General features: G+C 32.5%; 1 long non-coding RNA gene across 1 annotated transcript; it reads right to left on the reverse strand.

The window, feature by feature from the left end:
• Window positions 1-1,102: 1,102 nt before the first annotated feature.
• On the reverse strand, window positions 1,103-11,083 carry LOC106883304 (uncharacterized). Its single transcript, XR_016241756.1, has 4 exons — window positions 5,999-11,083; window positions 5,356-5,433; window positions 4,133-4,192; window positions 1,103-2,572 (listed from the first exon to the last, which is right to left on the reverse strand). It is a non-coding gene; the product is annotated as an uncharacterized LOC106883304 (long non-coding RNA).
• Window positions 11,084-11,547: the final 464 nt, after the last annotated feature.

Genomic DNA, 11,547 nt, shown 5'->3' on the forward strand with positions numbered 1-11,547 from the left:
AAATTTAAATGGTTAATTATTACCCGGGTACACTTTTCCACTGCAAGTAAAGCAAAAAAGCAATGAGAGAAAACGGATCAGTGTGCCATACAAATTACCATCTGATTTGTAATATCAATTCAATTTCACTAACATTCTACATTAGCACATATCATAGAACCTTGTAAAGGTTCAGCACGTGATAAAAACATTTCATATCTATTCCTGTATTTCTACATTAATAACTTTCCTCGAATACTTTATCGCCTCTATCTAGTTTCTGTCCAAAAATGCTGTTATCACTACCTTTTGTGAAACAAACATATTTATGAAAAATCTACATGCCATATTGTGAAATCTTACTGTATTTACTTTCATTATTCAACAGTCCCTATTTGCCATCTACCTAGTTGTATTTCAGGTATTATAGTAACTTTCCCTTCACACTGATGTTAACTGTACTGCAAAACTATGTGAGGAAAGCACAAACTTGTATTGACAAATACAAGTTATTTAGACCTTACCCCAACCTGTGAATATCTTTGGGAAATACATTAAAATTGGCAACTAAATTCCTAAATACATCTTTACTACTACTCTATAGGTAACTGTCCCTGCAGCCATTATAGACCCATGACGCTATTTTTATAAAACTAAACATCAGATTCTTGCACAAAACTATGGTGAATTTTATTACTGTTGCAAACAACCATTTGTAAGTAGAATTAATGTAAAATGTAAAAGGTTTCATCTAGAAGATGACGCCTGCTTACCTGAGACACAAAACTGGCCTTCTCATTTTATCTGCCAATGATAAACTAATACAAACATGCCTCTCACATTTACTTAGAAACAACCAAAATCCAAGCTGGCCACGAGTTGTATTGTTTGATAGGACCTGACAGATCAAATTATTATATCATACTCAAATGTTGGCTCTGGCATACTTTATCAAGTATAATGTCTTCTTTCTTTCATTGCACCAAGTAGCCATTTCGCTTGCAAAATTTTAAATCACAAAATATAAAGCATGTAACAAGCACACACTGGCATGGAATGCAGAATGGCTGTTAAATGAACTTTGTAACCATTCAGCAATAACAAATATCACCAAATTATTTCATGAGAACAATTTTCATTCACATATACAACTCCACATTATGAAAAAAGAAGCAAAAGTGTTCTATAAAAGCTGAAGTTCCCTGCTTGTCATTTTCAACTTCATTCTCTGTCTCAAAACATCTTCCATTAGGTCTAGAGAAACAAATGCATTCGCCATTAGTTGGCATAAAATTGTCTTTGTGCTAAGACCATATTTGTATAAAGAATGACTTACACTCAACGCAGAGAGATTAAATGAATTAACCTCTAATCTGATAGGTAGACAGGCTCTTTACTTCCAGTCAATGTTCATCTCCACTGCCAATGTACAAACAAAAGCAAACAACTTTGAATTTAATCCCAAATATATCAAATGGTAAAAAGCTTTCATATAGTGCAGAATTTTTTCCAACTGTCTTGTTAACTGGTTTTTCAACTTCTCATGAAACAGAATACTATAGAACAGTATTCTAATGAAATTGTATGTATTTATTTTTATAGTAACAGAAATATCACAACATACTGAATGTCCTTAATAGTTTCTGAATATACTCACTGTTGAATCAGCAGGATGCTATCATGCAATATCAAGGAAACCAATATTTCTGGCTTCCTTTTGTGTGTGACCTCTCCACTAATTTGCTTCAGATTTTTCTCCAGTGCTGCTCCTTTACTTTAGAACTCTTTTGACTGTTGTTTAAATGATTACTAGCATGTTGCATCAGGAATGGACTTCACACAAAATGTCTTAGTAAACAGCATAAATTACTAAAACTGTTAGAAATTCAATACTTTTTGATTTTTTTTTTAATGTAAAATGTAAAACTTCCAATTCAGTATAATGAAATCATTTAGTAACCATTCCTACTTAACTACACTGCATGGTTCCATTTTGAAAATCTATAACTTGCAGATTTTGAAAACTCACTAAGCAAGCATTCGAACATTCTCAAGTCACCATTAAAGATCTTAAATATTTTTATATGGACATGTCTTTTACAAAATGTATCACAGAAAATTATGGAGCTGCTCTTCATCTGATACAAATTGCTATCAGATTTTTTTTTTGTTATACTATAGGAAGAACACTGGCCATCATTACCTTTTCATCTCATCCAGACTGCAATTGATGTTCACTCTGAACACTTTTTGTAGATGTTTTTAGGAAAGCTATAACGTGTTCAGTGTGATGTCAGTTAAAAACAATGGAACCAGTTAACTAGTCAAGCAGAAACACAACTGAGATGGTGGTTGAAGCCTGATAGATCCTTATTAATCACACCGATGTAGGGTGTGCAGCAGAGTAGTATAAGTAATTGAGATTAGACAATGTACCTGAGCAAAATTCATCCAAATTTCTTAATGCCCGACTAAAATAATATTTTGTTTCCAATTCAAATTCTGAATGCCTTTCTGAAATGATTTGCTCCAATGTATCTTCTAACATCTTGACTTGATTTTCACCAATTTACCATGTAGTTCATTTGCTCACCTGAAATAAAATTTTTTCCAGCAGTTGCAAGTTTGTATGAAGAAACAAAATTTCATCACACCATACCTTTCAGTATCTAAAAATACATTGTCAACAAAATATTCCACAGATTTTAACAGACTCAAAATGGGAATAAAAGGGAAAGCCTTGATATATTTGTACCTTGTTTGTATGATGTGCAAACTATGCATATTGATTGCATTCTGATCAACATTTGAAACTAGTATCCAGTTTCCCCTACAGACTTTCTTTGCTGTACCATTGCTAGAGCATTATTTTAACTTGCTAGTTCCTTAAGTTTAATTTACTGTGAAATAATAGATCAAATTTCCATTGCATATATTAACAGCTGTAGTAATCATTAGATTATGATCTGTATCACATACCATGTCAAATACATCTGATCAAGTTAAGATGATTTATGCTGTATCTCTAACAGTTTCAGAACATGAAAAGATAGATCATATATTGCCTTTTGGTCAAATTAAAAATTCAGTTTCTGTAAGCTCTATTTGCCAGTTCTATAGGTATATTCACTGTGTAGTGAATTTCAATGCATATAATCATTGTAGCACAGATACTATGTCAATATTCAACCCTTTTGTTATGAAATTCCTGTTGAAAATAATACACTGCGTTTGTTTTAATTCTGATAATCATGAAAGATTTAGTAATATAACTATCATTATTAGACTAGAGTTTGGAACATTAACATGAAATTATAAAAAGGTTTTAATTTAGTTCACTTTAAAATAGGAAGTTTGTATCATAGAGTTAAGGCTGGTCTCGGGCAGTTCGGTTTCAAAAGAGTAAAAAATCAAGATTTTCAAATCACAAGTGAAGCTGTGTGAAAATTTGTAAAAAAACTTAACACAATCTTTCTATGCTAGTTAGTTAAGTAATTAAAAATACAAAAACACACTTTAGGAAAATCATTTCACACGTTTGTTCCTTGGTGAACATTTCTGGTTTCTCTTAAAACCTTTTAGCTAAAATGAATCTGTTAGCAAAAAGGAACAAAAATTTTGTGATACGTTTCCTTTAAACTGTAAAGTACAATTTATCTACATCTGAATAAAATTGCGGCCAAAATATTAAACCTATAATCAGTTTCCATTGATGCCTCTTTCAACTAAAAAGTATATTCTACATATCAGTGTAGTTGTTGCAGAGAATCAAGAATGTAGAAACATGATCAAAAAAGAAAAAAAAAAAAAAAAAAAAGGAGCAAGAAAACACCATGCTATAATTTAGATATGGAATGTTCAACATAAATGAAGACTCAACTGAAATAAAATTATATTGAAATGCAAAACCAGTTACATTTTATAGCTATTTATCTTTCCTGTTTAAATCTTACTGGGTGTGCATATAACATCAGAATTTTTTTTTCAGCACTTACATGTCAAACGTTACTTCCATCTATCAAATAGCATCCAATTTAAGATGAACATCAAACCATTATCAATTCAAAAGATCATTTTCTTTTGTAATGAATTTAAGGAACAATAAGAATATAATTATGCAAGACAATGCCAATTAAAAAGGCAAGAGTCCTACCTTTGTCAAATTTTGGGGTTGATCCAGGGAAACCATATCTCTTAGCCAAAGAATCCAAACCTCAAATGCAATGAAATCATATTATGCAATAACATCTAGAATATATTGAACTGAATTTTTTTAAGGGAAAGAAAATGCAGTATCATTGTAAGTGTTTAAACTATTTTAAAATATGGAGATTCAGCTGATAGATATCCCCACTTTACTAATCTTCTTTCCTATCATGTCAAATTCAAAGATGTACATAAAAAGTTCAATAGGTTTAATCTAATTTCAGTTTCAGCCTAATTGATTTTTATTAGTTACCTAAATAACTTTTTTTTTAATTCATGAAATAAAGGGACTCAAGATTATTGACATAATACAGGAATGGTTGGGAAGATTCCTCTAAAACTCCAGCTACCAAATACAGGGTGGACTTGAATATGTAAAGTGCATAGCTACAGATTTTGCATCAAATGAATTTAGAGGTATACTTGAAAACCTGTTCAGGTTATCATAGCATAGGTGACTATTAAAGCAATAAATGATATTTAGGAACAATTTTCATGTCTTATCAATCTTTTGAGTCAAGACTGATGTCAGAAACTTCTACTCTGCTCCAACTAGATTGCTTGCAATATTTAAATGTAAAGTAAGGTTTAGAGCAAACCATTTTCTCTTCTTTTCACAGGTGAATTGCATTTGATGAGTTAAGAATCTTAACACTTAGTGTTTTAAAAATGTTTCATATGAGAAATTGGTATATCTTGTCCAGTCACTTAATTCCAAATTATTAATGTGCCAATTCAAAATTGCGATTATTTAAGAGCCTCAGTTTGTCGAATTAGCTTCATAATATAATTACACTAAATTCTAAAAATAATTCTATTTAAAAATATGTTTTGGCTGAATGTAAAAATTGTTTACCAATACTCTTCAAAATTGATAAATTTCAGAGCTTAACTACAGATTTCTGAAAATGAATGCACATGACATGAATTGAAGAAGTATTTAGGCTCAAGAGATGTGAAAATACAATATAAGGTAAGCAAATAGAAAAAATTAGGTTCCTAATGGTAGCATCTTCAAACCTAATGCAAACTTGCCCTATAATAAATATCCTGCACATCTCTACATTGCAATTCCTGGTAGTTTCTAAAAAGTGTAAATGTCAGATTTACTAACAAGTCTAATTTCATGTGTTTCAGCAAAGAAGAAGCAAGTTCAATTCCAGTTTTTACCTTATGTAAGCTTTTGATGTGTCACTTGATGAAATGTGAAGATCACTGAAGAGCATAATTTGCTCTTTAGGGTTGGTCCTTCAATAAAGATGACATTTTTGAAATTATAAAAAAAAAAAAAAGCTGAAAGAAAAACTTAAGCAGATAGTTACCCCACCCCATTGGTTTTAGTGTCATATCATTAAAGTGATAATTACAAATAAAACGTGGGTGCAGGTATAACTGTGGTGCGAGTCCTCTTCAAAACCACATGGTTCCAGGTTCAATTTCATTCCTACCCAATTCTTACAGTCTGTGTGTATTAGTGTGCTATAAAAATTTCTCTAGTAATATCTTATTACACCCAAGGGGATACATATTTCCTTGCATTGAATTATCAAAGCAATGGTGTCAATATAATGAATAATAAAACAATAAAGGCAGTGTCCTAATATTACAGCAGCCCAATGATTAAGTATAAAAGCCACAAAATGTGATCTACTAGCTAAATCCCCATATAATCAATCACATCCAACTCAATACAACCATTTATCACAAGTCAATCATGCTCATCCAAGACATCACAAGGATGTGAAACTACTTTGCTACACTCAATTCTAATATGTAATCTTTTAGGTGCCACAGGTCAAACACTAATACTTACCGTTTACTGGTCCAGAGAACAGCACATATTTTCATAGTAGGGTCAATATTCAGTAAGCCTTCTACCTGAAGAGGTATTGAGTTAGGAATCAGTTATCCAACCCATGCATGAACACCCTTCCCAAACAATTGCAAATCCAGAACAGAATTATGTAATATCACTGTATGCACAAGTCATTAAGTCTTAAGAATTTTAAAACCTTGTATCTCAAGGTCTCAAATATGATTTATGTACATTGTGGTAGAAAGCTTCGTTTGCAAAAAAAAAAATGAAAAGCAATACAAAATAGATTTTAAATCAGGATTAAGTTCTCAGAACCCACTGAAAGTGTTTACCTCATCAAGACATCAGAGTGTAATTACAAATGAATGCCAATTATTCAAATACATCAATAATTAGGTTTTCATATCCTCACCACCACAAACAAAAGTTTGAAAATGATGTAAGGTTGTAAATTACTAAGTAAAATTGCGTTCTTTTATTTGCTGTTCACTATTTTTTTATTGCTACACTTTCAAGTCAATACCACAAATGTTACTTTGGATTAAATCTTATCTTGGAAAAAGGAAGAAAAATGCTAATGTGAAACAAAAACAAAATCAGAAGTAACAACAAAAGGGAACTGCCCATTTGTAAGACAATGATCACAGGTACCTGGACTTGTGTTCAATCAGATGGTGGAAATTACTCAAGATTTAGGATATGATGCTTAGCTAAAAAAAGAAATGCAACACAGAACTAGCAATTTCTCGCACCGTATGAGTAAGATATAAGAATTTTAAAATCAGTAATCGAAACCATTTAACATCTAATTTTGTTCTATGCATATAAATTTAAATGAGCAAGATCGTTACCAGCGTCGCCTTCCTAGCACATGAAGACATTCAAGCGAGGTCGTTACCAGTGCCGCTGAACTGGCTCCTGTGCAGGTGGCACGTAAAAGCACCGACTATATTCTCAGAGTGGTTGGCGTTAGGAAGGGCATCCAGCTGTAGAAACTGCCAAATCAGACTGGAGCCTGGTGTAGCCATCTGGTTCGCCAGTCCTCAGTCAAATCGTCCAACCTATGCTAGCATGGAAGGCAGACGTTAAACGATGATGATTGACTTCCATTTTTCTTCTGACTTTGTTATTACTACCCGTTTCAAATCTTACTTTACCTTAACATTAGATTTAACACACCTGTAAGCTATACTAACAGCATGGTAGGAATGTTTTAATACATCTCATTGGTTGCCGAATGAATGTCAAATCAGAGGCGACAGTGGTTCAGTCAACCATCTTAGCTTGATAGAAAAATTGAAGTGGCAGAAATCACCGAATTTTATCACATTTACCTCCCCTTGATTTGGAGAAGTGACCCCGATATTACAATAGATTTACATCCATTATTTGAGGTAAGGATGTGAAGCCTTCTTGCGTCGAGTTGAATAATTAGATATCATTTGTAATAACACCCACTTTTCACCTCAGAGAATACACTTTCATAGGGTCCTGGAAGATAATAGTGCTGCCTGACTTTGAACATGATGGTTCAAACAAAAATTTCCAAGATTAAAACTCACGTATATTTATAAGACAATTGGAAATAAAATAATCACGATTTGAATACACAATTTCACTCATTGTTGCTTGCTTTCATGTAGATGAGTGTGATAGTTAAAAAAAATAACTCAAAAGTTTTAGAAAAAAAATTCTAAATTTTCTAGGATGTGTATTATTCCAACTTACTTTATTTACGAGAAGTCTCATTACTTAGAATGAGGAAAAGTCCAATCTGTTGAAAACAATCACTTAATCGAAATCTTTAGAATTACCAAAAATAAGTTCTGAGCAATATTAGTGGGAACGTAAATAGGACAGTTTTTCTCAGTATTGGTTAACCAGTAATCAGTGCTTAACCGTTGTCACGAATTTCCCGAGAAATTTCTATCAGTAATTAAAAAGGGGAAGGCAATGGCAAACCACCCCAATATCCTTGAAAAGAGAAAACTGAGGAAGCCGGAATGAAGTAATGTTATGACTTCATCCTTAATCGGGAAGACGTGTCATCAACATGTCATAAAAAGCGCAAGTACGATTCAAGACGAAGAATTAAAAACTTGGCTTTGTCACTTGGGTATAAATTGAATATACTAAATTGTATACTAGGCTTGTTATACGTGAGTATGTCATTTATTAAAAACTGCCAAATATTCATGAGCGTGACTGAATGGAAAAAGTTTGTTAAAGTGAAAACATTCCAAGATCCTATCACAATTTGGCTTTCACACGTTATATTTTACAGGCGGATCTCGGTGATAGGTACTCATCAGTAGAGTACTTGCGCTTCAAATTAAAAATTTCAGAAAGTTCTTTTTGATAGCCTCGTATTAGTGCTTTTATGATATTCAAAAAGATGTTTACAAAAATATACTCCCACTGTAAGTTTAGTCACAAGCAACAAGTACTGAAATTTCATGTAAACCAGAAACGAGACAAACCTTGGCAATCTCCCATAGGCACTAAAACGAGTTATCACGCTAAACTTTAAAATAGATTCAAAGAAAATACATGCCTGAAAAATAGTCTCAGAAACATGCTAATAGTTTTCACGGTCATTACTGTATATCACCGCGAGTATCAACATTTAACTATCTCCTGAAATATGTGTGAATATCTCCGTTAACAAAAAATACTCTGAAGTGAGGAAAACCAGACGGTCCCATTCTTTCGATATAGCTACCTTTATCTGTCACGGGCGGAAGTCTTTCCTTCCCAGCTGTTTTGATGGTATTTCGTAAAATTAAAACAGCTGGGAAGGAATGACAAAATATCTACATCGAAAGATTGCCTTTTTGGCATTTCATTTCTCCCATTATATTTTCCAACAGCCGGATCCTACCAACCTAGTCATTCTCTCGGGTCTCAGTTGCTAAAAAGTGTGTTTGAAAGGCAGATTGCCATCTTTCCTGCACAAGCTGCTATTCCACCAGCACACCAAATGGGTCACTATAAAGATCTGCACCCGTGAAGAAAAAAATAAAATAAACCAGCCTGCTGGGCGTTAACAAGTATATACCGAAAATCATGACGGAAAAATCTTATCTTGTGAATTTTCCGAAAGTCTTCCCCACCCCCTCGGGTCGTTAGCGCAAATTTTTTTCATAGTCGTTTTCTACACTTCTTTTAACACCCAGCAGGCTGGGTTTTTTTTTTTTCTCTTCACGAGCGAAAATCTTTATATTGACCAAATAAACATGGAGCCAGTTCTTTGACAAATACTTTACACTGTCATAAACCATGTGTTTATTTACATCACATCGGCATTTTCCGTAAAGTGTTGGAGGGAAAGAGGAAAACGACGTCGTAAGATTGCTTGATTTCTTTTCAAGTTGGTATGTGTGTAATTTTTTTTTTTTTTTTTAACCGTTACATTTGCCTTCTCGACTGGTTGATATTGACGCGCCTCACGCCCCCTTGAAATAGATTTTCCCCACAAATTGCTTTATAATCGTAATGTATGCTGTTTGAAGAGTATTTCTATAAAATTTCATTGAAAAAAAAAACGCATTTTTTCATATTCGTTTCCCACACATTGTTTTACATTCATTCCAGTAATTTTTTTTTTTTTGGGGGGGGGGGTCATTTCTGGGTCTATTTTAAACTCAGTTAATAAGGAATCAAAAGTTTCTATTAAAATGATACACGTGATGTACAGTAATGCCATGTTTTCAAGACCAAATCGAAAAAAAGGAGACCGAATTTTTTTGTAATTTTTGTGGTTATATTTAATACACATTTTACAATAAACTTACAAATGAATGCCATGAAAAAAGCTATTGATGGGGATTCAGAAACAAAATATCTTATAATTACCTCCATATCGAACTTTAGGATCCTTTAGGAACACAAAGGCTTCTTACTACAAAGCGATAGCAACTTGGAAAATTGCTACTAGCTGAAACAATGTTTACACAAAAACGTATACACCAATTAATAGAGTTGAAAAATTTAAAATAAAAACGAATGTGTTATAATTTTAAACGTATTCAACTTCTCTGCTGTTCCCGACAAACGAAACAGCATGGCTCTACATGCCTCAACTAGACAAAATAACGAAACCAGCACTGAAGTTGTGTAGCTGGGATAGACTTAAAACCAAGTTAGCAACAATCAACTGTAGAAAAATTAATTTACCAAAGGGGATTATCTTGTTTTTTTTTTAATGTCAATTTCTGAAAAGGCAATGAAAAGCCAACCTTTAAATCCAGTAGGATATCTGTATGCAGGAATCTGGGTCAGGCAAAACGATGTATATAATTAGGAATTTAGTCCAGTCATTAACTGAAAAGAAAGGTTATAAAAGTGTGGCAAATAATCATGTTTGGTAGTCTAATTTGCTAATCCTAAGCATTAAAAAGTAATGCGGGGTTTTCTTCCCCACCTTTTTTTTTGGTTACAAGTGAATAAGTTATGCAAATATAAATTTAACGTTATCTCACAATTCTTTTTAATTGTAATAATGAGGCAATGAAAAGCCAACCTTAGCGTCCTTTTTTTCTTTTTATATGTATATATTATTCCCTACATGACGACAAAACCAAGACAGCAAACTGGCAAGAATTTCTATTTCAGCCGTTGAACTGTGAAAAGAAAATTTAACAGCGAGGAACCAAGAAAGTTATTTTTATTTTAAGAACTTAAGAGCAAGAAATTTCAAAATTTTATTTAATTCTTATACGTAAACAAAACTAAATATTAAGTGGTTACTTATAGGGTCAACTACTTGACTTCGCTTACCCAGAAGAAAGAAACCCACAAGTAGTTTGCAATTTCAGTTGAGAGCATAATCAAATTTCTTCGGTTTTCAAGATGGCGCAGACTACATCAGCATAATCCGCTAGATAAGAAATAAAAACTGTGAAGAAGTGAGTAAAGCTTTAAAAAACAATCAAAACAAAGCTAATTTTAAGAACAAAGTGTTTTATTAAAGTTAATAGATCAGAATACATTTTTGTCTTACCAGACAGTGAAAATAGCAAACCAAATTTACGATAAAATTTTCCGAGCATCCATTCAGAATGAGCAATTTCTCCAAACTGTGCGTCACAATAAGAATTTCTTATTACTACGAGACTGATCACTGAGATCATGCGCATAATATAGTTCCCCTTAAAAAGCAATTTTATTCAGACTTAATTATATAGTATAGTATAAAATAATTCAAAATATAATAAATAATGTAATATGAGTATTTCTTGAGTTTTAGTATTAAATAATATACTTTGTAAGTATAAAATATTACTGGCGGAAGATTATATTTAAACTGGTGATGTACGGTCGACCAAAATCCGCATGACGGAAATAGTCACACTATGCCAAGCTGCTATTTCCTTATAAGGACATATAGAAATACATTTCTAAAGGTCATGGGTTACAGTGTGACGCAATTATACTTCACAAACAATCGCTTCCATCCCAGTTTCGATTCTTGGTGTTGCTATTTTGTTTAAATCTATTGAAGTTAGTAATATATATATATATATATATATATTGTGTGTGTGTAT

This window comes from Octopus bimaculoides, chromosome 1 (genome assembly GCF_046866305.1).
Source record: "Octopus bimaculoides isolate indiv1 chromosome 1, ASM4686630v1, whole genome shotgun sequence".
NCBI lineage: Eukaryota > Metazoa > Mollusca > Cephalopoda > Octopoda > Octopodidae > Octopus > Octopus bimaculoides.